The sequence below is a fragment of the Pipistrellus kuhlii genome, unplaced genomic scaffold (assembly GCF_014108245.1).
Source record: "Pipistrellus kuhlii isolate mPipKuh1 unplaced genomic scaffold, mPipKuh1.p scaffold_m20_p_1, whole genome shotgun sequence".
NCBI lineage: Eukaryota > Metazoa > Chordata > Mammalia > Chiroptera > Vespertilionidae > Pipistrellus > Pipistrellus kuhlii.
This window is the reverse complement of record NW_023425404.1, coordinates 115,618,103-115,642,551: the sequence shown is the minus strand read 5'-3', so window position 1 is coordinate 115,642,551 and position 24,449 is coordinate 115,618,103. Positions and strand designations below refer to the sequence as shown.

Below are 24,449 nucleotides of genomic sequence, written 5' to 3'. Positions count from 1 at the left end.
TGGAGGAACATGATTCAGTCTATAACTGTTACCATATACAATGTCTAAATGCTTAATATATAAGGAGGCAAAGAAATAATATAGAACAATGTTTGGGTACTAAAGCCACACTAAGTTTAAACTTCATTTCTACCACTAACTCCATGACTTCTTTTTCTGTAAAGTCAGAATGTTATAGGTTGAAGTTGATGAAGAGAGGTAAAGTGCTTGATTCTGCACTTTATTTTATTTATTAATTAAATTAGAGGCCTGGTGCGTGAAATTCAAGCATAGAAGTGGGGGTCCCCTCAGCCCAGCCTGCACCCTCTCCAATCAGGACCCCTCAAACATCCCTCTCACAACCTGGGACCACCTACCTGCTTGCCTGATCACCCCTAACTGCCCCCCCTATGGCCTGGTCACCCCCAACTGTCACCCCATCAGCCTGGTTGCCTCACACAGCCCTCTGTTCAATCATTTGGTCATCCTTCACTAACCCCCTTGCTGGCCTGGTTGCCCCACACAGCCTGTTTGATTGTCTATTTGGTCGTTTCAGTTGTGACGGTCACTTAGGCATATATATATATATATATATATATATATATATATATATATATATATATGTATATATATATATATATATATATACACACATACATACATATACATAGATGCTTGCTCCTACTCTGCTATTGAAGCACCTGTACATAACTGGTCCCTTTCTAAGAACTACAAAAGGATTAAGAAAATAAAAAAGAATGCAAAGCATTGAATAGAATAGTTGGTTTCCAGGGTCAAACAAACATAGCATGTGTTAAAAGTTTTGGGATACTAAGGAAGGTGCCACCCAAGAGAACCTAATGTTTAAACTCTGATCTCCTAGCAATGTCAGCGGAACACTCTTCAGGTAGTATGGTTTCCCAAAAATACATCTACAGTATTAGAATTCAGGTTCTGTGAATGTGCCCAATTTTAGAAGCAACCAAAGGATATATTGTATTCTATGTTCTTACATCCCAGGAAGAATTTCTATAATCACCTCCAAAGTCTGCACTCTGGCTCAATTAGTTTAATATATTCTCTCCATAATGGGGTATAGGAGTAGGAGGGAAGGCAGGGTGTGAGTTAGGCGTCCCAGGTGTTCTGTTAAAGAGCAGTGTTGCAATAGCATCCTAACAAGGCCAGAAGCTTCAGATGAAAGAGATAGCAATGAATCAGTAGTTACCAGTTTGCTTTCATCAAAAAATGCCTCGATGCTAAGGGAATGCTGAAATGTCTGACTCTCCCCTTCATCTAGCTTATGTGCAGCTAGATGACTGCTTACACTTTAGGGATCTGTTGGTACAGACGATTGATTACTTTCAAGATCCTGTTCTCCTTCTCAAGGAGGTTTGGGAATGTGGAGGAATAACTTCCGGAGTTTTCCTTGGTTTCTTTGATGATCACTACTGTGCCCAGAAGTTCATGCAGGGCAGAGTTTCAATTCTTTTTTTTCTTCAAAGTTTGAAAAAATTAGGATTTTGAAACAGGCATCCTTCCACTTAATTGCCACTTTTAAATTTATTAGTGCATTTTTGGTATCAGTAGTTCCCTGTGAAGCATTTTCTGTACTCTCAGTGATAAGATATGTGGGCCACACATGGATTTCTAAAGGTTCTGAGCTATTTTTAAGTTTTCTTTCTCTCTCAACGCTTCCTTTCAAGCTGTTCATGCTGTTACTTTCCAGAAATAAAGTGGGTAGATAATCGGAAAATATAGGTGTCTTGTTACTTATTAATTCATTAGTACAAAGATGAATGAACAACTTCCTGAGAAAAATGATACCCAATTGCAGTATAAACAGAGTCATAGACAAGTCATCATATTAGAACAAGGATTTTCTTTTTAACCTTTCCTGCTAGGGGACTTTTCTCACATTAACTGTACTCATTAGTGTTATTCTTTAAAATCACATATCTACAGTAATTGCTACTTTTTTAGAAGCAATTGTAGAAAAAGCCAGAGAGCACAATATCTTCCCTTCTGCATCCAACCAGATGTCACTTTGGGAATTACAACAAACCTCTTACATCTAAAAAGGAGCCATGAAAAGCCAAAATGTCTTTACATGAGCTGTAAAGATACTAAATAGAATGATTTCTGAGGCTTAGGGGACATCTGTCATTTAAATACATTTTTGAAACCTTTTTTTCTACAAAGCCCATTTTGCTTTGTTTTATAGTACTTTTGATTGATATTCATGGGTCATACTTCCCTGGTTCATTCATTCCTAGTCCAGGGCTTTCCTCATGGTAAATACTCAAGAAACACCTTTTAAGTGAATGAATAAACTTGCTTAAATCCTACTTACAAAGCTCAAGTTCCTGAAACTATGATTTTATGACTTCTTATTCATGATATTGTTAGGATGGGAGTTATGTAGACTAGAAACATCTTCTGGCCTGCATTCATTCAACTAGAATTTATCAGCCTTGCCTATGTTGTGTACTGTTCAAGGTTCTAGGATGCAATAGAGAACAAAACCTTCATGGATGAAAACTGGTTTTCATTGAAATCTTCAAATATAGGGAAACAGACAAATAAATACACTATGTTAGTAAATAGGTAACGGGAGAAAAACAAATCAGTAATAGAAATGTGTTTGGGCAATTTTGCCTAAGGACTCTCCTTTCCAAAAGCAGGCCAGTTGAATTCTCCCACTGGAAAGGGCCTATGGACTAAAGTAGCAGTGATTGCTGAATAGAGTGCTTATGGATCCCTGGGGACTCTCGCATCCCCCCTCATTTGCAGCCCTCAGAGGTCTCCATATCCCTATGTTATTGATGATAAAATTGAGGGTCAGAAACCAATTAAACAACTTGGCCAACACCTTGTAGCCACAGAGTGCTTCTGCCTGGGGCTGACCCACTCTCCTCTCTCCTTTGCCTGGCAATGTGAAGAGCATGCCCATCTGTGTCACTCCTGCCGATAGGAGACCAGGGAAGTTTGTGATGGTGTGTTTGTGTTCTGTTCAGAGTTGCTGTTTCATGGACATTTACAGGTTGTGAGGTTCCCTTTCTCCCCAAGAGAAATAATAGTACAGTGCATGCTTATTAGAATAAAATCTGTGAAGACTATTAAGAAACAAGAGAGAAGAATTGGGTAAAATGGAAGAATTTCCTAATAATCTGAGGTGAAACCCTCATTGTCCATCCTACACTTAGAAATCTTAGTTCTGAGCCAGCTCAGAGCCGCTCTCCCTCCACATGTGGTGCTGCACAAGCTTGTCATCTGGCCATCCCCTGACTCATTCATCATAGTAAAGCCACTTCTTGGTGAGGAGCTCTTTTATCAGTAAGCTCACCCCTCCCTACTATACAGTAGTGATAATTTTTAAATTTCATTAATAATTTAACTCTTGAGACCCAAAGCTTTAGTAGAGCCACAAAAATTATTTCTTTCCTACTTAGAATATCCAAGTATAAAACCTCAAAGCAAAATTTTCAAACACAAAGTGTTCATTTTCATATATATATACTAGAGGTCTGGTGCACGAAATTGATGCACAGGGGGTGGGGGTGGGGGGAGAGACAAATAAAAAAAGAGAGAGAGATTTTTTTTGTCTGTTTCCCTATATCCTGCTGGTCGGAGTGTTTGCCTCCTGGTGGTCAGTGCACATCATAGCAACTGGTTGAGCAACCTTAGCATATCATTAGCATATTATGGTTTGATTGGTTGAATGGTTGAACAGACATTTAGAATATTAGGCTTTTATTACATAGGATTTATTTATTATCTGAGCCCCTTACTGGAATGTCAGTCTCATGAGTTCAAGGTCAGGGGCTTTTGGGAGGTTTATTCCATCCATTAACTGTATATCTTTCATACTAAGAATAGTGCTTGAACCATTATAGGATCTCAATAAATATTTATTAGATTAAAAAACAAGGATTGTGTACTTGAGGGAATTTATCTAGACCCCTATTTAAGTATCTGCTGACTTTGTGTTGCGATTATAGCATTCCTCCAGCACCATGCACCCTAATGGCAGAGAAGAGCAAAGGTGTGCAACAGAGACTAGGGACAGTGGCTTAATGAAAGGAGGGTACTTATGGTTCATATGCCAAGCAAGTCACCTGTGAAAGCGTACAATTCAGTGACTTTTAGTATATTTGGAGAGTAATGCAAATGTCATCACAATCAACATTAGAACATTTTCATCATCTCTAAAAAAAACCCAGACAGTTGTCTGTGTCTATGAGCTTTTTAAGAGAGAGTTTATTTTTTTCTATTTTGGTGTCTCAGCATTTTAAGGACTTGGGTGCCCATAAATATGTGGGTAGAAAAAGCAGTGTTTCTCTCCCTGCTTTACACCCTGTGCCAGAAACTTCCTGAGATACTACCAGTCTAGGGAGAATTTTTAGACTTTTGCAGATAGAAATGTCCCCCCAAAAAAATGCATCTTCATGTGTATGGTGAACTCAAAGGATCTGTGGTCCACTAGTCGATCTCTTTTAAATTCTTGGGGACCTAACACTTGTTAGGTAAAGTAAGATAACCGAGGGTGTCTTTCTTTGTTTTGTCCCCAATACATTAGTTTTCATAACATGAAACAATCTTGGAATTACAAAAGACTTACTGTTCCCCTCCAACTCTCTGCATTAATTTGTAGAACTTTCTTTTTACAGATGTGATCTTCTCACATGTAGGAAAAAACACTCATAAGTTCTGTTTAGTGCTGATTACACGTGAAAGTGTAGCTTTGAACAAGTTTTGTGAACCATTCTTCCTCATTATTAACTTTATTTATTTGGATTTTTAAAAGTTATAGTCTGAGCTTTTGTTTGTTTTTCATTTGCTTTCCATGAATAAAACTAACAATTCATTCCTGAGTTTGAAAACTCCATCCAATAACTTCTCCTGGCTGAGGAAAAATGATCTGCTCAGAATTCTATTTTTAAAAAGTCAAATTTCAGAGGCACTTGTTATTTTCTTACAAATTTTCTTTAAAAGACAAATTTTCAAATCACTTGATTTTTGTCAGGAAACTCCCAGTTTAAAAGTACAGTATTCTTGGTGAATGCTGCCGTGGCTGATGGTACACGCATGGGGTGAAGTGGTATAATGCCCCTGTGTGTCTGTCACAGATGGCTGCCAAGATGTGCACACAATTGTTTATTGGTCCAGTTGCATTTGCACATTTTGTTTTAAAAAATTATCAGCTCGTTGCAAATCAAGATATATCCACCAGTTTTATCAGCACAAATATAGCAAAAGAAAAGAAACTGAATACATTTACAGCTATGCTTTCTTTAGGATGAAAACCTAAGTTAGTTTGCATATTGGTTGTTACATTGCTCTGTAACAAATCCTCACAAAATTCAGTAGCTTAAAACAACCAGTATTTATCTAGGTCATGATTTTGTTTGTTGGCAATTTAGGTTGAGCTCAGCAGGGCAGTTCTTTCAGTTTCTCTCATGCATCTGTGGTCAGCTGGAAGTCTAGAAGGTAGCTTTGCTGATCTTGGCTGGGATCTGTCATCTCTTTGGGGCCTGACTTGGCTTTGATTCATTTGATCTTGTGTCTTCTAGCAGACTAGTCCTGCCTTTCTTATATGGCAGCTAGAAAGATAAAGTAAAAGCATGAGAGATCTTTTAGGGCTAAATTTTAAACATTGTCACTTTTCTGCATTTCATTGACCAAGATAAGTCAGAAGCCTGATCCAGTTTCAAAAGGAAGAATAATAGACTTCACCTCTAGATATCACTTCAGTTACATGACCAGGAGCCTAGTTACAGGGAGAAGTAAAGAATTATGACCATTTTTGCAAAGACAACAGCCTATTTTATGACTATTCAAGAATGTATTGTCCAGCCAGTTGCCAGTATGGCAGCGGTTGAGCATCAACTCATGAACCAAGAGGTCACAGTTCAATTACCGGTCAAGGACATGCCCAGTTTTGGGACTCAATCTCCAGTAGGGAGTGTGCAGAAGGTAGCTTATAGGTGATTTTTCTTTCATCATTGATGTTTCTATCTCTTCCTTCCCCTCTCTCTAAAATCAATATAACATCTTTTTTTTTTTTTTAAGAATGTACTAAGAACATATTTAAATGTGTCATTTCATTGCATCCTTTGATCACACTGGTTTTTTGTTTGTTTGTTTGTTTGTTTGTTTGTTTCTGTAGCTTGAATTAATCTTTATGACCTAAAAGAGATTGACCATTTTTATAATAAAAGACTTTATCAAATATCCTCTTTTAATATGAATTTCATTTTTGTGACAATTTTGAATCTGAACTTAAACAGCATGCCATTCAATTTTATGTGCATGTCTTCATTTTATGGTCTAGAGCCAAGACTTCCTCCTTTTTAGTTGAAAATAGTAATTATCAGGTGGCTTTTCTTCAAAATTTGTATAATGGACTTTACCATGTCACTGCAATAGCCATGGGTTTATGCAATTTTTGTTTTCTTACACAAGAGAAATCATAGCTTAAGAATACACATTCATAATAATTTAACCAGTCTTTGGTTAATAGGAACAGAAATCAGCTTAATCATTTTGAACAGCAAAGTGGCAACATTTATTAAATACACACATCTGCTGAAAGCAACTCCATTTCCAGGTGTTTATCCTAAAGAATAAATTTTCATGCATGTATGAAGGAGATAACTTTGCATTTTCCATTCATGTATTCATTCTTCACCAAGTATTTACTGAGCACATACTGTGTCTCAAATACTATTTCAGGTGTTACCATATAGCAAGGGACAAAACAAACAAAAATTCTGCCTTCTAGGAGCTTGCTTTCTAGAAAATTACAGAAAATAAGCAAGATAAATAAGGAAGGTAAATGGGTGACTAGTGCTATAAAAAAAATGAAACAGAAAAAGAATAGGAAGTGTTGGAGAGGGGATTAAACACTTTAATAGGATGGACAAGGGACAGCATCATTGAGAAAATGACAACTAGATTTGTCAGATTTAACAAATAAAAATGCAAGATACGCCAAAACCGGTTTGGCTCAGTGGTAGAGCGTCGGTCTGCGGACTGAAAGGTCCCGGGTTCGATTCCGGTCAAGGGCATGTACCTTGGTTGCTGGCACATCCTCGGTAGGGGGTGTGCAAGAGGCAGCTGGTCGATGTTTCTCTCTCATCAACATTTCTAGCTCTCTATCTCTCTCCCTGCCTCTCTGTAAAAAATCAATAAAAAATATTTTTTAAAAAATGCAAGATACCAATTTAATTCCAGGTAATCAGTGACTTTAAGTATAAGAATATTCCACGTAATATTTGGGACATTCTTATACTACTCGTTGTTTATCTGAAATTCAAATTTAATTGGACATCCTATATGTTACCTGGCAATCCCAATGACAATTGAGTGAAACCTTGAAGGAATAAAGAAGCGAATTAAATGGACAATATGAGAGTGTCATTGAATGAATAAATAACTGGGAGGTGAGCACGCCATGCAGAGGAAACTGCAAGAGCAAAGGCCCTGGCTGATTGTAATTGTGAACACTTAGAAGTGAGTTGTCTTTCAGTGGGAGAACAGATAAATGAGACAGTCAAACAGAGAAAGACAAATCCTGTATGGTCTCACTTACAGGTGGAATCTGAAAAAGCTGTACTCATAGAAACAGAAAATAGAATGGTACTTAGTAGGGGCTGAAGGATGGGGGGATTGAGGAGACATTAGTCAAAGGGTGCAAACTTGCAACCAGTAGATAAATAAGTCCTGATGATCTAATGCAAAGCTTAGTGATTATAGTGAACAATACGGTATTATAAACTTCACAGTTGCTTGGAGACTAGATTTTCATTGTTCTCACCACAAAAAAAGAAATATCAGTTATGTGACTTGATAGAGGTGTTAGGGTGATAATCTTATTGCAGTTATCCAACTAATATATTACACACCTTAAACTTCCACAGTGTTACACATCAATTATATTTCAAAAAAATAAGAAAGGCAGTCTAAAGAAAATAAGGCAAACTGTCCAATCTGAATAGTAGTTATCCAGTAGTCTAATATATTTTCTGTACTTTTCTGAATGTTTGTAATGTTTCATTATTTAAAATACTTTTTAAAGAAGGACAAAAAATGTCAAAGAAATTAGATACCTTTGTATTAGGAAGAGCTCATAACATACAACTTAAGAGAGTATTCATATTTGGCCTAGCAACAACCTGTGCAGGTTCTGGTGGGTGACAGACACTGGTGAGCAGGGCTCTTGACACATGGTGAGAAGCTGTCTATTCTAATTCTGAATGTCCCCCAAATTTATCGGGAGGCCTTGGGAACCACTCAGAACTCATTTCCTCGTCTGTCCAGAAGAGGCACTCACACAAGCTTTCCCCCACAGAGCGCCACATAAATGGTTCAGAGGGACCATAGCCACGCAGGACTGTATGTGTCCTAATCTGCTTTGTCCTCATTTGTTTGTCTAATCTGGATTAGATAGCCCACTGAACTGGAGACTGAACGAATTTGTAAAAGCCAGGCTCATTTCCCATTTCCCTCTATTGATTTTTTTCTTATAGAAAAATAGAAATTAATTTAGACTCCTAAGAAATGCAGTGAAACACTGGGGTTCAGCCTCCGCTTCACTGGTGGTGCTGGTGACTTGCTGAATGGTCTAGGACTGAGCGTCTAACCAGAAGCTCACTTGTGCGTATTGACATGTTGCACCACACGTGAGGATGGGACCCAGTGACCCTTTAGGGGTATATGCTGTGACTGGTTGTCAATTCTAGGGGGCATCCTTTTAAAGCATACAACATAACTTCAATGGCTGAACAAGGTTTTGAGGGCTACTTAAGTAGGCTTGCACCACTTTTAAATTAATCACAGATGAGCAGGGTGAACATCTCTGCAAGGAGAGGGTGCACTCAGAAGAAAGGGCTGGAATTCAGGACACAGTTATGTAGGACAATGGAATATCCTTGTCTATTTACTGTACTTAACTCATCTGGATCTCACTAAAGCTCACAGCACTTAGGCTTAAACCAAGAACCAACATCTAATGTAGTGGGGAAGAGGATATCTTATATAGACAAAAGTTACCATACTTTATGTTGTTAGTTGATGCAGATAATACAAATAAGAATATTAATGGCATGTGTTTTATTAAACACATTCTCTGTGCCCAAAATTTTATGCAATGCAATCCTCATGGCAACCTTATATGAAGAAAAGTGAGACCGAGAGAATGTTAGAACTCGTTAGCCTATGGCTGGCTATACAACGGTTGCTGCTCTGTGGTTTAAACCCAGGCATAAACTCCTAACCATTAAAACGATCTTCCTGGCATTTTTGAGCAGGAAACTGAATTATAACACCAGTTTCAGCATGCTGTGCTATGTAGACAGATAAGGAAGGTGCCACCCAAGTCTCAGATTGACTCTTTCAATGCCCATCAGGTATGAGGAGGAGAATCAGAGATGTGACTGTGATAACCAGGAGGATTAGGGTGAAAATAGAGAGAATCCTCCAGTAACTGCTTTAAAAGTATAACCAAGGATTATGGCAGGTTGGCAAACTGAGGCCAGCAATGACCCAGCGGTGGCCTGTCATTGAACTTGGTGCTGTTGGAGAACACCTCTGTGCACTTTCAGAGCTCAGCTAGGGGTGGGAATGGTTTTGAGGGCAGGCGGGAGCAGCACTCAGCAAAAACGTCACCTAGCTGAACAGTACCTTTGGAGCTCCCTTGTGTTCCCCATCACCAGAAAGCAGTCCTGAGACTCTTCCCGCTGTGAGTTCTTGATTAACTGGTTTCTGCTTTTGCTCAAAATTAAGGCTCAGTGAAAAGAATATACTTTGAATGCCTGGGGGACAGACTTGGGTTCAAATATCTTTCTTTCTGGGTTTTGACTTTTGGCAAGTTACTTAATATTTATGGGCCTCAATTTCTGGGTCTATGCAATGGGAATTAATACAGTCATGCTCCACTTAACAACAAGAATACATTCTAAGAAATGAATTCTTAAGTGATTTCATCATTATGGGGACATCACTGAGTGCACTTACACAAATCTAGATGATATAGCCTACTACACACCTGAGCTACGATATACAACTGTCATTGGCCGAAATGTTGCTATGCAGTGCATGACCATAATTCCTGTGGTATAGTGTTGCTGCAGGATTATAGATAATGTGCGACAGCTATTATTATGATCATTGTTGTTATCATTATTATTATCTGATAGTGGTTTAGGTTAAACCATTTCCAAGGGCAATTTTAATTGTAAAGAGTACAGGAAGCTTTCCCTGAAGATTCTGAAGATACTTCCCTTTCTTTCCACTGCATGTGCCCTCTTCTCCTGAAAACACAGACTGAAATGGTCCCAGCCATCAGGGTCTCTGCTTAGTCTCCACTTCAGACCACATTGCTGATTTGCCTTGTTTTGAATTTTTGAGAGTGAAAAAGGGGGTGAGATAGGAAGAGGGACTTGGAAGGTCTTCTCCAGACCACATGAGAGAAGTTAGAAGAATATAAATGAAGGAAGCACCTTTGATTTCCCAAAGCAAACATCCAAACAATTTAGTTTACTAAGTAGGGACTAAGAGAAGAGATGAAATTACACCTCCTGGATTATTACCGGTAAGTGCTTTTGTTAGGCCTCAGTGAGTGCTTCTAGGAATCTTCAGAGCATATATAGGGATTCCCCAAAGTGGGCTTTGATGTTTGCAGTGCAGTATGGTGCCTGACCCCAGCTCATTTAAGAGAGACAGAGCCTGCTTGCAGTTTCAGACTGACTATAATTTAGGCCGCCTTTATGAGACAATTACATGAAATTGCATATAAACACTGGTCACATGCTGTTCTCTTCCATCACAGATGCTTCCTCAGTTTTTATTTATTAGCTGGATGGATTTAATTATAAAATTTTATTGAAAAATTATCACATCCTTGGCACAAAGAAAGTGGTAAAGCAAAATTAAATATAGTGTACAAATCTATAAATTTTGAGCATTTAGAATAAAATAAAATTCTCCAAATAAAAGTAAGCAAAGCGTTGCCCTGATTTCTGCCCATGAGAAATCGCCAGTGGGGTAAGAAATACAGACATGTGCAGAAATGGTTATAATAAAGTGCTATGTGTAGGGATAGGCAGGGGAGAGCACCAGAGGGGACCTCTGGGGTGGCAGCTAGGGAGGTGAGTGCGAAGAGTGAAGGGAGTTGGCCAGGTGAAGGGAAGGGGAGGGAAGGAAGGTCTTCTGCCCAGAGCTAGAGTGTGACCAGAAACAAGAAGCAACAAGGACTTTTCTCATTGGCTAGGGATGACATGCCAGCAGGGAAGAGTGAGTGGTGAGACTGAACCAAGGGAGGGCCCTGTTTATAACAAGGTAGTAAGCCAAAGGAGCCAGGGACCATGCAGAGTCTGCTCCGTGGCAGGTCCCGGCCCTAACTGGTGCCTACTGATGAATACCTGCCAAGACCTGTGACCTTACACCAGGTGCAAGAGGAGAGTATTTTTCAAAATGGAGCAACATGGTTATATCTTATTTTTTTTATGGAGATCACCAGATAGGTAGGGTTTTCATCAAAATTAACTTCTTAATACCACAATTCTACATGTGAGGATGTTCATTCATTCATTTTAATTACCCTTAAATATTTATTTATTAACTTATTTGAGAGAGAAAAGCATCAATTTGTTGTTCTACTTATTTATGTATTCATTAGTTGCTTCTTGTATATATCCTGATTGGGGTTCAAACCTGCAACCTTGGCCTATCAGGATGATGCTCTAACTTCGTGGTCTGCAAACTGTGGCTTGTGAGCCACATGTGACTTTTTGGTCCCTTGAGTGTGGCTCTTCCACAAAATACCACGGTATGGGCAAGTCTATTTTGAAGAAGAGGCATTAGAAGTTTAAGTTTAAAAAATTTGGCTCTCAAAAGAAATTTCAGTTGTACTGTTGATATTTGGCTCTGTTGACTAATGAGTTTGCCGGCCACTGCTCTAACCAACTAAGCTACCTGGCCAGGCCTTATTTATTCTTTTAATTAATATGTATTGAATATTCAGTATGTGCAAATGACTGACCTAGATTCAGAAGAATCAGAAATAAACAGACTTAAGTCCTTGCTCTCCAGGTAACAAACAAATACATAAATAAAATACAGTTATATAGTCTGTTAGAAGGTGGTAAGGACAGTAGAGAAAAATAAAACAGAGAAAGAATTAGGGAGGGGGCAGAAACGGAAGGGCAAGCAGGAGGAGTTGCCATTTTTAAAGAAATATGATCATAAGTCACTGTGATTTTTGGCATTTAAAAAATTGAGGGACAGCTATGAAAAATAAATAAAACTTAGCTCCATTTCCCTCTACTGAAAAAATAAAAAAGAATGAAAGTAAGATGGTCAGATAAGATCTCACTAGTAAAATAACATTTGATCAAAGACATGAAAAAGGGCCGGCTGGATTCCTGCTGATATTTGGGGAAATGCAAAGGCCCTGGGGCTAGAGCAAGCCTAGCTATTGGGAGGATAGCTAGGAGGACAGAATGCCTGGAGCAAAATAAAGGCCTGAGTGGCAGAACAGTGGTATTAATCAACCAGCAGCAACATCACCTGAACTTGTTAGAAAGGAAAATTCTTACACTCCTAATCCAGAGTTATGTATAAATGAGAAACTCCAGGGAGGCTGAGAGGATGAGAACCAGAATCTTCCAGGTGATCCTGCTGCTGGCTTATATCTGAGAACCACTGTCTTTGCACTAGGTCCCAAGATCTCCTTTCTCCCTAGAGCACCTCTCTCAATGATCTCATCACTTTCCATAGGCACAGATGCCTTCTATGAGTACTGTTGGGGAGGAAGAAGCTTTATTCTATCCTCCAGTTTCTTCAGGCTGGTCTAAGAGTTAAATGGCCAGAAAAGGAGAGACAGTAGAGGAGGACTCATGTAAATGGAGACCTAAAGAAAATGGCCAAAGCAAGCAACTTTTATACTTTTTATGCAAAGAAACAATACATTTGTGAGTATTTGATGGACCAATAAATGTAGGTTTGGATGCTTAATTAGTAACAAATTTAAGAAGAGTTTTGACTTGGGATAGTAAATTAGTAAAAGGCAACAAGGTTTGTATACAGGCTTCTTTGTCCTGCATTCTCTATTTCTGGTCATAAGGATGTCTCTCTTTCCTCCTGATGCAGGGAGGGTAACTTTCTTGCAATGAGAGAGAAACATCGATTGGCTGCCTCTTGCACACCCCCCACTGGGTATGTGCCCACAAACAAGGTACATGCCCTTGACCAGAATTGAACCCGGGACCTTCCAGTCCATAGGCTTATGCACTATCCACTAAGCCAAACCGGTTTCGACCAGAGGGTAACTTTCACATGAAAGATTTCTTTTCTGTACAGAGGGACAGAGGGACAGAGGAGGGTCAGAATGTCCTTTTTGTACCAGCTGCTTCTTAAAAATTTTTAATTTGAAAAAATTAATATGCCATTTTGGCATATTTGGGGGCAGCCTGCTACTAAACATGCCCAACATTTAAATTTTCCCACCCAGATATTTCTTTGTGAGTTCTTACCTTGTGTATCCAATCCCATCTCAGCAAATACCCTAGCCAGCTTCCTATTGGTGAAGTCAGGACCCTAGAAATGTGCTGCATAGACCTCTACTTTATAACATGGACTGCAATGTAAATACATTGCTGTTATAATTTGGGGGTAGCAGTGATTTGTATTTGGTTGCAGGAGAAGTCATCATATCACTCCATCTTAGCTTCCAGCCCCAGCTCACTTCCAAGATTCTGACTTGCCTTTCCTTCCTAAGGCATAGGGGCCTGTGTCTGTCAAATCCTGGGGCTGTTCCTCCCTTGCTGACTCATCATTTTAATACATCCTTGTTGCTTCCTTGAGAGATTGATTGACTGATGTCAACTGTACATAAGACTTTACACTCTTTGCCGTTACAACTGAAAAAGAAATATTTCCTGAAAAATATTTTCATTCAATTTCACAAATATTTCTGTCTTATCTCCCTTTTGTAATGGGGCTAAAGGCCAACAAATAAATAATGAGTAGTGAGTTCCAGCTGAAGACACTGTGCTAGGCACTATAAGGGATGTGAGGCCTCCAAATACTTGACAATTGGAAGATGAGTGAGAATTAGCAATGCAGACTATGAAGTCTGACTGCCCAAGTTTGGTAATTGGCTGTTGCCTACTTATCATCTGTAGAACTTAGGTGGGCTGTAAATCCTCTCTCTGTGCTTTCATTCTCTCCCCACAAATGGCGTTACTAAGAGTACCAGCCTTATGGGGCTGCTAAGAAGATTAAATCCGTTATTATATGTAAAGCACATAATCAGTATCTGGCACTTAGTAAGTGCCAAGTGTTAACTAGTTATATATATATATATATATATATATATATATATATATATATATATATATATAATTATATAGTTATATAGTTATATAGTTATATAGTTACATAGTTACATAGTTATATAGTTAGTTATATAGTTATATAGTTATTTCTGAGTAAATAAACAGAAAAGGTTTCGTGAGAGAGGGAACCTATGTACTTCAGTGTATCTCTAATGTATACCAATTTTATAGTATGGTATTCACTATAATAAAACTGCTCCCAGGGGCTCCAAATTACATTAATTAGCTCGTGATGTTTTGATTGATCCTTCTCTGTGTTTCAGAAAGACTTGCCTTGGGTTTTTGTTGCCATGAGTTGAGGCAGTCTAAACCATGATTCCCAGCCAGGAAAGACTAATAAGCAATAATCTAATATAATAAGAACATAACAAGATTATAAAACATAGCTATTAAAATGACATTGCTATTTTAAAAAAATAATGAAATAAAGCACAGCTATTAAACGAATTCTTCATATACCCCCAAGGACCGTGGTATTAAGTACTTACTTAGGCCATAAGGGGAGTTGAAATTCTTCCTTTTTGATTGAAGTGGTTCATCATTGGTCTCTCATTGACCTGGGAGAAGAGGAAAAAGGATGGGGTATAAAAATGAAATTATCACTCACTTAAAACCAGTCAAGCACTATAACCTGCTCAAAAGGAGTCTTTGTTTATTCTTTTTTTTAAAGTATATTTTTATTGATTTCAGAAAGGAAGGGAGAGGGAGGGATAGAAACATCAAAGATGAAAGAGTCATTGATTCCATACTCAACCACTGAGCCACAGTTTTCCCTCCAAACTGGTTGAGTGTGGAGGGAAAAGATGCCAGTGTTATTCTCTAGAAAGATAGGAAATAGGATGTAAATCTTTGTCCATATGATGTAGGTTAAGAACTAATGGAGGAATATAGGTTACTGAGGAACTCCAACTGCACTTCATTCACTCTGCAATTAATAGTTGCATGTAAAGGAACATTGTGGCCATTCTCACTGTGTGTCCCTCAATATTTATTTATTTATTTATTTATTTGGATACTATATGGTATTCCAATCATAGAAGGTAATGCTTAGGATCTCAAAAGAATGAATGATTCTGGGTTCAAATGTGATTGTTGTCTCAGTACATTGCTTTCTTTTTTAAGTACCAGATTCCTCTTCTGTAGAAAGAGATAAAAATAGTGTCCACCTCAAGAGCAACTTGTACTGATCCAGTTAACTAATATTTGGAAAGTTCTTAGTACTGTGCTTGGTCCAGAGTCTATACTCAAAAATTTTAGTATCAGTTGTATGGTTTAAAGAATAATGTGTTGAACCCATAGTTTTCATAAGGCTGGAGAAAGATAATAATATGGCCCATTTTAAAGGTGAAGAAATGGGTAACAAAAAGACAAGAGACCAAAGGTCACACTGGGTTTTCAGAGCAGGGTGCGTTTACTGTCTCCTAGGAAGGGATTATGCAGTCCAGACTCAGATCCATGCTCCTGATGGCACCTGTCTGGGAAGCTATGACTTCAGATCTTAGAGTTAAGAACTTGGTACTTTTATTTACAGAGTGCATAATTTTTGTTATCCAACTTTGATCATAAAAAAAAACACACACATTAATTTACTTCTCTAAACCCACTTAAACCTTGATTACATCCTTGTTCACCAAGGAGGTAGGAATTCACTCATTCTTTCCTCTTCCCTAGCTCACATTGTACCTCAAGACAAGGTTAGTTGCCACTGAGATGCTTAGTCTTCAAGAATTTGAGGTCCCTTTAAAGCCAAAGACTCCATCCCTCTTGGCCAAACACCAGGATCCTTTGCTTAAGACACACCTCTTAGAACTTAGTACCCCCATCCAGCGTCCATATGCTGACAGGTGCCTTCTTGAGGAGTGTATACAGTTGTCACCCCTTCCCTTCTTTTGGGGGGTGCTATGACCTTTTTCCATCTCTTTTTAGATCCCTACTCTTAAGCCACAGACCACCCCTCCTCTCCTTGAGAGTTCAGCTCTTTTGAAAACAAAGATCCCTAATTATGTGAGAAAGGCAAGGAGAGCCCCAGGTAGTCAGGTCTCAAATCCTGTTTGTCTTCTGCAAGGGCAAAAGGGAAAGCATTTCTCTTTCTTTCTGAAACTTCTCCAGCTGTGAAAGCAAAACACAAAGGTGAATGAAACCAGCCTGCCCTTTGTTTTTGTTTGCTGGTTTTTGTGTTGTTGTTTTCCGTTAGACTCTTTAAAAAGTATCAAACTGCAGCTGAAAATGGAAACACTATTTTCTTTCATCACAACTGCATGTTAGGGCTGGCAGATGGACCAACACTTTGCAAAGATCCTTTGATTCTTTATGCCTTCACAAGCAACTGCCTGCATTCCCTGTGGCCACATTGGCTGCTCTGCGGAAAGCAGACCGTTACAGGATCCTGACTGGCAAAGCTTGTCATCCATCAACTCCAAGCATCACAACTGCTGAAGCAGAAAACATATTTTCTCTATATTTTCATTAACTTCCAAATAAATTACGTTTGAATTTTATCTCATTCATCAAGTTTTACCATGGCCTATTTCTCTTAGTACTTAAATTCTACAAATAAGGTTTTTCTTCCTGGAATTTTTATTCATTCTCTGTCTTGTAGCCAAATACAAAAGGCTTAGGGGGTAAAAAGATCCTGTGCCATATACTAACCCAGGTCTCATGGGGAAACAGTGAGAATAAAACACATAAAGGCCCTCACAGGGTTTTAGCATATTCAGCCAGGCTCTGTTCTAAATGATTCACATATATTGACTCATTTAATCCTCATAACAACCCTATGAGGTAGATAGTGTTCTTAGCTCTAAGAAAAGTGAGGCACAGAGAAACTTGCCCAAGATTGCACAGGTAGCAGGAGGCCCAGAAAATATGCAAGCCCAGGCAATCTGAAATAGGTCTGTGACCTTATGATGGGACTCTTAATACCCATTGTGGTGAAGTGTTAGGAAAGAAATCCTATATAATAAAAGGCTAATATGCAAATTGTCCCCTCAGGAGTTTGAGAGACTGGGAATTTGATTGCTTGCTATGACGTGTGTTGACCACCAGGGGGAAGCACGGAACATGGCTGGTGACCAGTGGCAGCAGCATGGTGCTGAGCTGAGCCAGTGAGGAAAGGAGGAAGTAGGGAGGCTGGGAGGTGGAGAACCTGATCTGCCCTGATCACCAGCCAGGCCTAGGGACCATACCTGTGCATGAATTTCAAGCACAGGGCCTCTAGTAAATGATAATGATACAAAGAGTACCTGGAAGAGTTTTTTTCTCACGTGTTGAGCATGGAAGGTCACCTAGGAGGCAGCCTTTGAGCTAAAAACTGAAAAATGATAAGGAGCTAGCCATACAAAGAGTGGAGTGTGAGGGTGGAGGGGCATTCAGGCCAGGAAGAATGAGAAATACAAAAGCAGAAAGGTGGCCTGTGTAGCGAAGTATAAAGGGACAGGGAGATGAACACGTGAGGGAGATGGAGAGGATGCTTCAAGAGCAATGAGAAGCCATCGACAATGGTTAGGTTGTGGTGGGACATGATCTGTGTTGTTTCTAAAGTCACTGGCTGCTGGATAGCAAGGAGGTGAATGAGAACCTGGGAGCTGGGCACAGAGGGTGAGTGGACTTTGTTGGGGTCAGGTGGCAACAGATAAGGCTGGACGCATAAGGGGGGCTAGGTGCTCAGGCCATTCTAGTCATCTGAAGAAGTGTGGACTTTATTTCTAAGAGCCGGGGAAGTCCCGAACAGGTTTAAGTGAAGAAGTTCTCTGACCAGATCTGAATTTTAGGAGAGTTACTCCAACGAGCATGGAGAAAGGTCTTCAGAGATAAGACCTAGTCAGGAAGCTGCTGGAGACTGTTGCAAAGTGATGTGCACAGAAGGCTAGGGCAGGGGGTGCTCATCTACACAGGTTAACCAACCCCGTGCTGTTGGAGCAAGTCGGAAAAGGGGTTGCTCTTAAGGAAATTTCCAGAGCTATTTTTGAGGAATGCTTGGTGACATCCTGAACATGGGGAATGAGTGAATGGAAGATGATAAAAGACTCCTTGATACCTACCTACTTCTGGCTTGTGGGGGTTGGACAGATGCTCTGTAGTGGGTTAGGGCACCTGGACTTCTGGTGGGCCAGGTTCAGTTTAGTACATACTGAGAATTGCAGTGGCCATGTGGAAAAGCGGCAGGTGAATGGAAGCCAATGACTCTTCTCAAGAAGGGAACTAAATATCTGAAGAGAAATAGTAGTTTTGAACATTTCCTCAATCACCTCCTACTAGGTGTTGCAGTCACAACAAACCTGCACTGGAAAACAGTCTGCATCCAAAGAAATAACACTCCCCCGAGGGCCTCAGGACAGGAGGAAATGGACTTCAATTGCATTTTGAAAGAATTGGACTTAGCATTGGCACACTCCATAAGGGCTCCAAATATGCAGACACATCCCGTGCAGAAACAGCTTCCCCTGACTCAGATCCCAAGAATCATGTGAGTCTCCATTCACCAGCATGTGAGCAAGACAGCTTGAAGTAAGACAGGCAGTTCTAACCCACATGTTCACCTTTACCTCCAACACTAACTGTACACAGAGTTTCCCTTTATTGACTGAGATCTCAAAATTTTTCTTCAGAGATCTTTAGAGAAGAACATACAATGGGTGTGCTCTGGAAGATAAGATTGCGAAATTTCTCATTACTACAAAGTTTGTAAGTTTTCACTCCTGCCAGTGCCCTGGAAACCATGGTGCTGGATTTGCCAGGGTCTCCTTCAGATCCTATCTCGCCTTTGAATAGTGGATGGATCATGAATGGATGGATGCTGGGAAATTCAGCCATGTATGTACTCTAAAAATTTTACCCCTGAGACAAGCTAGCTTTTGCCCCTTAGCTAAGCAGTGCCCCTATCTACTGCACCCTTTATTTTACCAACTGTGTTTTGACAATTCATGGGGGGAAAAATGTGTCTGGGGCAAATTGAGCTACTGAAGCAATAAACATTTAGGCTTGGCATGTGAATTGAGTTATTGTTCTTGGTAGGGATATTCTCCCCGTTTGTTTCTTTTCTTGCAAAGCATACTTGTTAGGTTGTCCTCCCCCAGGGCCTGGAAATGGAAGTCTCCTTTCCCCCAGTCATTGTTGTGAATCCCTGACAATGTAGTTATTTCACAGGAACTTCTATTCCCCAAGAGTTGAGGGGAGATTAAAATTCAAGGAAATTGGGCTAGCTCAGGAGGGGCGCTACACCTTCAGCCCAGCACAGCCCAAGGCGCCCCTTTCTCTGTCTCACGGGGTGGGGATTTTCTGTATGTTTTTGGTGTGTGTGTCTTCCGCGTTAGATTTCCTTCCCTTCCTCCCGCACAGCCTCTCAGGGCCCGCAGCCTCCTCCAGGACCTAACTTTGTCCCTACTTGCGTGTGCCATCAGCCCGGGTGACCGGATTCCCGGGCTCTAGGAGGCCGCGGCCGGCCTAGCGCGGGCGGGCTCATTGTTGTCCGGAGCTCCAGGCGCGAGCTGGGGACCCGCCTCGCCCCCCTCGCCCGCCTCGCGTGGGACCCCGCAGCCCCCGCGGCGCCGGGGGAGCGCAGGGCGCGGGGGCGTGGCGCGGGCCGAGGGCGGAGGCGCCCACAGCGAGCGGCGGGCCGGGCGGGCGCGGCGGGAGAGGGGCGGGCCGGCGGCGGGGCGTCCGGGCGGGCGGCCAGGCGCGGCGGGAGCGACGCGAGCTGGCGATGGCCTGACGGAGGGCCGGCTGCGCTGGGCGGGGGCTGGGACCGGCGGGGCGGCTGCGGGCGCGGCGGCGGCGGCCGAGGCAGAGGCGCCGGGCGCGGATGCCCCTGAGTAGGCCACGGCCTGCGCTCCCGGGCGGATGGAACGCCGGTTTCCGCGGACCCGCCGCTGCAAACGTGAAGTTCCCTGGCTCCCTGGGACGCGCAACAAATAAAAGGTAATGTGTCTTTGTTCCCCAGCCGCGATCGCAGGGAGGCGAGGGGCTGGGCAGCACTTCTGTGCTCCTTTTTAGATGCCGGGCCGGCGGAAGGGACCTGACATTTGTTAACGCGGGGCGTAGAAGGTATAATGTCGCGGGTGTGACATTTTTCAGTGCAAACCCCACGTGTGACCCGCACTGTACTCCGTTCTGCTACAGGCACTTTGCTTTGGCACCGAACTCTCTGAATTTATCCAGGGAGAAAGGAAAGGGCATTGCTGTATGCAGACCAGGTGGGATTAAAAAAAATTTTTTTTATGGAAATGTCAGGGGAGTTCTGCCCTTTGGATGCAGGACGGAACATTTCAGACTAGGGTGGCGGTTGACTGTTGGCTGCCGGGGACTGCCAAAATGGACTGCTCTTTACATTCCAAATGGCTGCAGCAAGTTTGGTGCAGAGAGGGGAGGAGGAGAGGAGGAAACCCCCGTTAGTACGTGGTCACTTAAAAAAGACCCCAGGCAATGCTGTGCAGGCAGTTGCCCAAAACATTGGTACCTATTACATTTAGAAAAAATTAACCAGTGCACTTGGAAAGCTGTGTGGGCTGCCTGTGTGAAATCAGGAACTGCCTTCCTGTGATGACTTGCTAGCAGAGTAACTGCTCAGGAGATTCAAGCAAATTCTGTGGGATTTCCAAGGGATTGCTGTACTAATAATAACCTGGGCTATAGCTACTTCATAGGCATACTCATTCTGAAGGATGCAACCATGACCAGTCCCCGGAAGCTCAGCTGGCTGAGAAAGGCCATCCCATGCTGGAAAGGACTTCCTGACCCCACCATGAATGGAGGAAGCTCTCTCTCTCCCCTATGAATGGAACATCCCAGCAGAGGCTGCTGCTGCTGCTGCTGTTCTGGCTTTCTTTCAGTTTGAATGGAAGGCATTCTCAAAACACCTAAGAAAGGCACGTTTTTAAATCCCAGCTGTTCAGGTTGCATAGCCTATTCAATTTTGGAGTCGCCTGGACTGTATTTAGACTCCTGGCCCCGGCAACTTGAACTGCATTTACCCGATTGAGTTTAGAACACCTGCTTATAACCCCTTCCACCTCAGCATCCATAAGTCTCATTTGTTTTCCAAAAGCATGACTCTCACTTGTGGGAAAGCACTGGAGAGCCAGGAGCTTACTGCTGACTTCACCCTGGGAAGCCACCCTGACCCTGGGGAAAGTACCTCAGGGCTGGATACCAAAATATATCCTTGAACTTATAGAACTGTGTGCCCTCCTTAAAATGTGCTGCAAAGTGGGGTTTGAGGGAGAGCATGGGAGAACACCTTTTATTGTTTTGTTTCTGATCTTCACATTGCTTCAAGTTCATTCATAAAATTCCCTCCTGTTTCATTGGAGTCTGATTTAGGCAAGGCCAGAAAAGCAGGCCTCCAGATCAGCAGAAATCTGATTTTGATCCTTGAAATATTGCTTGTCTGTTGAAATGTGGAGTTTCAGCAGATGAACCATTTCTGTTGGCTGAAAGATCCATTCTGGTGCAAATGAAATTTGGTTTTAGTTAAGGCACAACAGGAATGAGGGTCCTGATGCACATAGGTCAGAATCCATTTGGTCCTGAGAGGTTACATAGCACAGTTTAACTGGAAGCAATATTTGGACCTGCTTTGAAATCAACACTATATGTCTGGTCAATGAGTAGAATGTTGCCTTCAAATAACTTGAAATGAAGTAACACCTAATGTGTAAAGTTGTGTGGGTAGAAGTAACCTTTTGGAATTAACAACAACAATAGCATTAAACTCTTCTTGTATTAAAGGGGAAACGTATCTAGAGAAATGAGGATCAGAAAATCTCTCTACCCTCTTTTGTTCTGACCAAAAATGATCTGCCCTTACTATTGCTATCATCTTTTTGGCTCTCATCTTCAACTAATTTTATTAATAATTGTTATTTATGGCACAGGGTCTCTGTGTAATTTGTAGACATTGGTGCTAAGTCCCCTGATAGCTTGGCAGGTGGCTTCTACCATTAGCATGATCTTGTTGTTGGGGAAACCAAGACCCCTTGAGGTTCAGTGAGTTGCTGATTTAATAATCCATGAGAACTGTGTTACAGATGTGTCCAGTGCTCCATTTTGTCATAATAGCTAATTTTACAGTCTGAGGTCAAAGGCAAAGCCAAGTATAAACCCTTGTTTGGGTTCTAGAACTTGGGAAAAGTTCCGAGGGGTAGATTGTATACCAGAGGTGTGAAGGAAGGGCCCTTCAGTCAACCCTGATGAGCTGATGAAACAAGTGTGGCCTATTTGTGACGGGAAAGGCAGTGATGAGATAAAAGATCCAGGGATTTTGGTACTGAGGGGACCTGTTGGGCTACCTTTGTCTTTCAGTAAGTATGGGGTAGAGTGAGGCCTCGTCCAAGGAAGAGCTTTACTGACTTTACTGTATAAATATGTCATTTGTGGTCACATTATTGATGCCTCTATGTGTGTGTGTGTGTTTGTGTAAAAGTAAAATACTTATAGTTCTATTCACATGCCATATCTTATTTGTTATAAGAGTTACATTTAGTCTGACAAACTGAATGACTGAAAAGATGAAGGAGCATTTTCAAATCTAAAGCTTTGTTCTTAAATATACTGCATGTGTAAATACCTTTAAAAAAAAAAAAAGGACAGTATATCTTTTGGAGAACTTCCATACAAATATTTCAAAATGAGAAACAGACATGCAAACAGTTAAATAGCTGATGGAGTTATTTTAAACCACTATCTATATAGTATGAGGGTATATAAGTCTGGACTCATCAATGACTTTAACTTACACCTTTATATTTTGGATAGCACCTGATGTGTCAATAAAATCCGAGGCAGAAATTCTCTATTTAGGTGTATTAATTGTGGAATATTTCACCATTTCCATTAAAAACTATTTCTGAGACTTCATGGGAAGAGAAACTTCATGGAATAAAGACCTTCCAATGATTATTTGACCTAAATTCTAGAAAGAAACTGTATTCTTCTTGAGCTAAAGGAGGTGAGAAGAGGAGCTGCTTTTCCTGGACAGGATCAGCAGGTGCCTCAGGCCCACATTTCCTTGTGAGCTCCACGGACACTGGCTATCTGTTCACTCTACCAGGTCCCTTTCTGATTCTTTGCTGTCCAGTACTCTCTGCAAATGGAATTAAAGAAACAAAAGAAGACACTGGATGTATCCTAAAAGGCAGGAGTTGAAGTTGAAGAAACACAAGAAAAGAGATCATTCCATCGGTTATGTAGGGTACATAGGTACTTGAACTTTTCCTACAGAAGCTCAAAGACTGGAAGAATCTGGGGAAAGTGGCCGCTAAAAACCGAGCTTGTTGGAACGGGTGTTCATTGTAGCCATCATCAGCCCGAATCACCTTGATAGTGGTTTACATTTATGTGGTTACTTCTCCCAGGCCATTTATTCTCAAGGGCTGGTTCACCAGCTCCCCGGCGCTGCAGGGTTACCATTGCACACAAAGCCCGGCTGGTTTCACTACTCTCTTTTGGAAGAAGCTTTCTGAATCAGCATAAACTAGCTTATCAGAAATTCTCTCCACAGCAGTTTCCTTTTGGTTCCCTAAATCCGTCAGCTGACACCCTTCCTCTGTCCCATGGGATCAGAAAATGTCTTTCTCTTATAAGGAATGATTTAGGCACACCCTTACACTGAAGCAGCCTGCTCCACTGCTAATAGTGTTTGCCTAAAAATACCTATCACTATGCCTTTGTCAGAAGATGATCAGAGCTGTTTCTACTGTTCAGTGGATTGCATTCATGCTTCTCTTGGGTGCTGAATCGATTAATAGATTCCATGGAAATTAGGTATTGTCTCCCAAAAGAGAACATACATTCTTCTTGAACAACAGATATAAATTATTGCTAAATATAAAGGCCAAGATTGTTATAGGGAATTTGAGAGCTTTGGTTTAGTTCGATGGTCTTATTACTACAAAATAATCAAGAAGCAGTGAGCTGGTTGCCTCCATTTGAACTGAGTGAATAGCCCCTGTGCAAATATTCAGGCAAAAGTTGGTCTAATTCGGAAACAGCCTGTACGATCCTGCTTGTTAGGAAGCCAGATCTCTATCTGTAGTGGTTGGGGTGTTTTTGTTTTAAAATTGGAGCTTCAATTACTCC

At 41.0% G+C, this 24,449-nt stretch overlaps 1 protein-coding gene across 8 annotated transcripts in view; it reads left to right on the top strand.

The window, feature by feature from the left end:
• FRMD4A (FERM domain containing 4A) overlaps nucleotides 1-24,449 on the top strand; it is a 595,439-nt gene that overhangs the window by 341,187 nt on the left and 229,803 nt on the right. Inside the window, exon 1 of one of the 8 annotated variants that reach the window (XM_036460342.2) lies at nucleotides 20,039-20,291. The exons of the other annotated variants lie outside the window; for them this stretch is intronic. The gene's annotated coding sequence lies outside the window, so the exon portion shown is untranslated. Of the gene's footprint in view, nucleotides 1-20,038; nucleotides 20,292-24,449 lie in introns of those variants that run through there. 8 annotated transcript variants of the gene reach the window in all.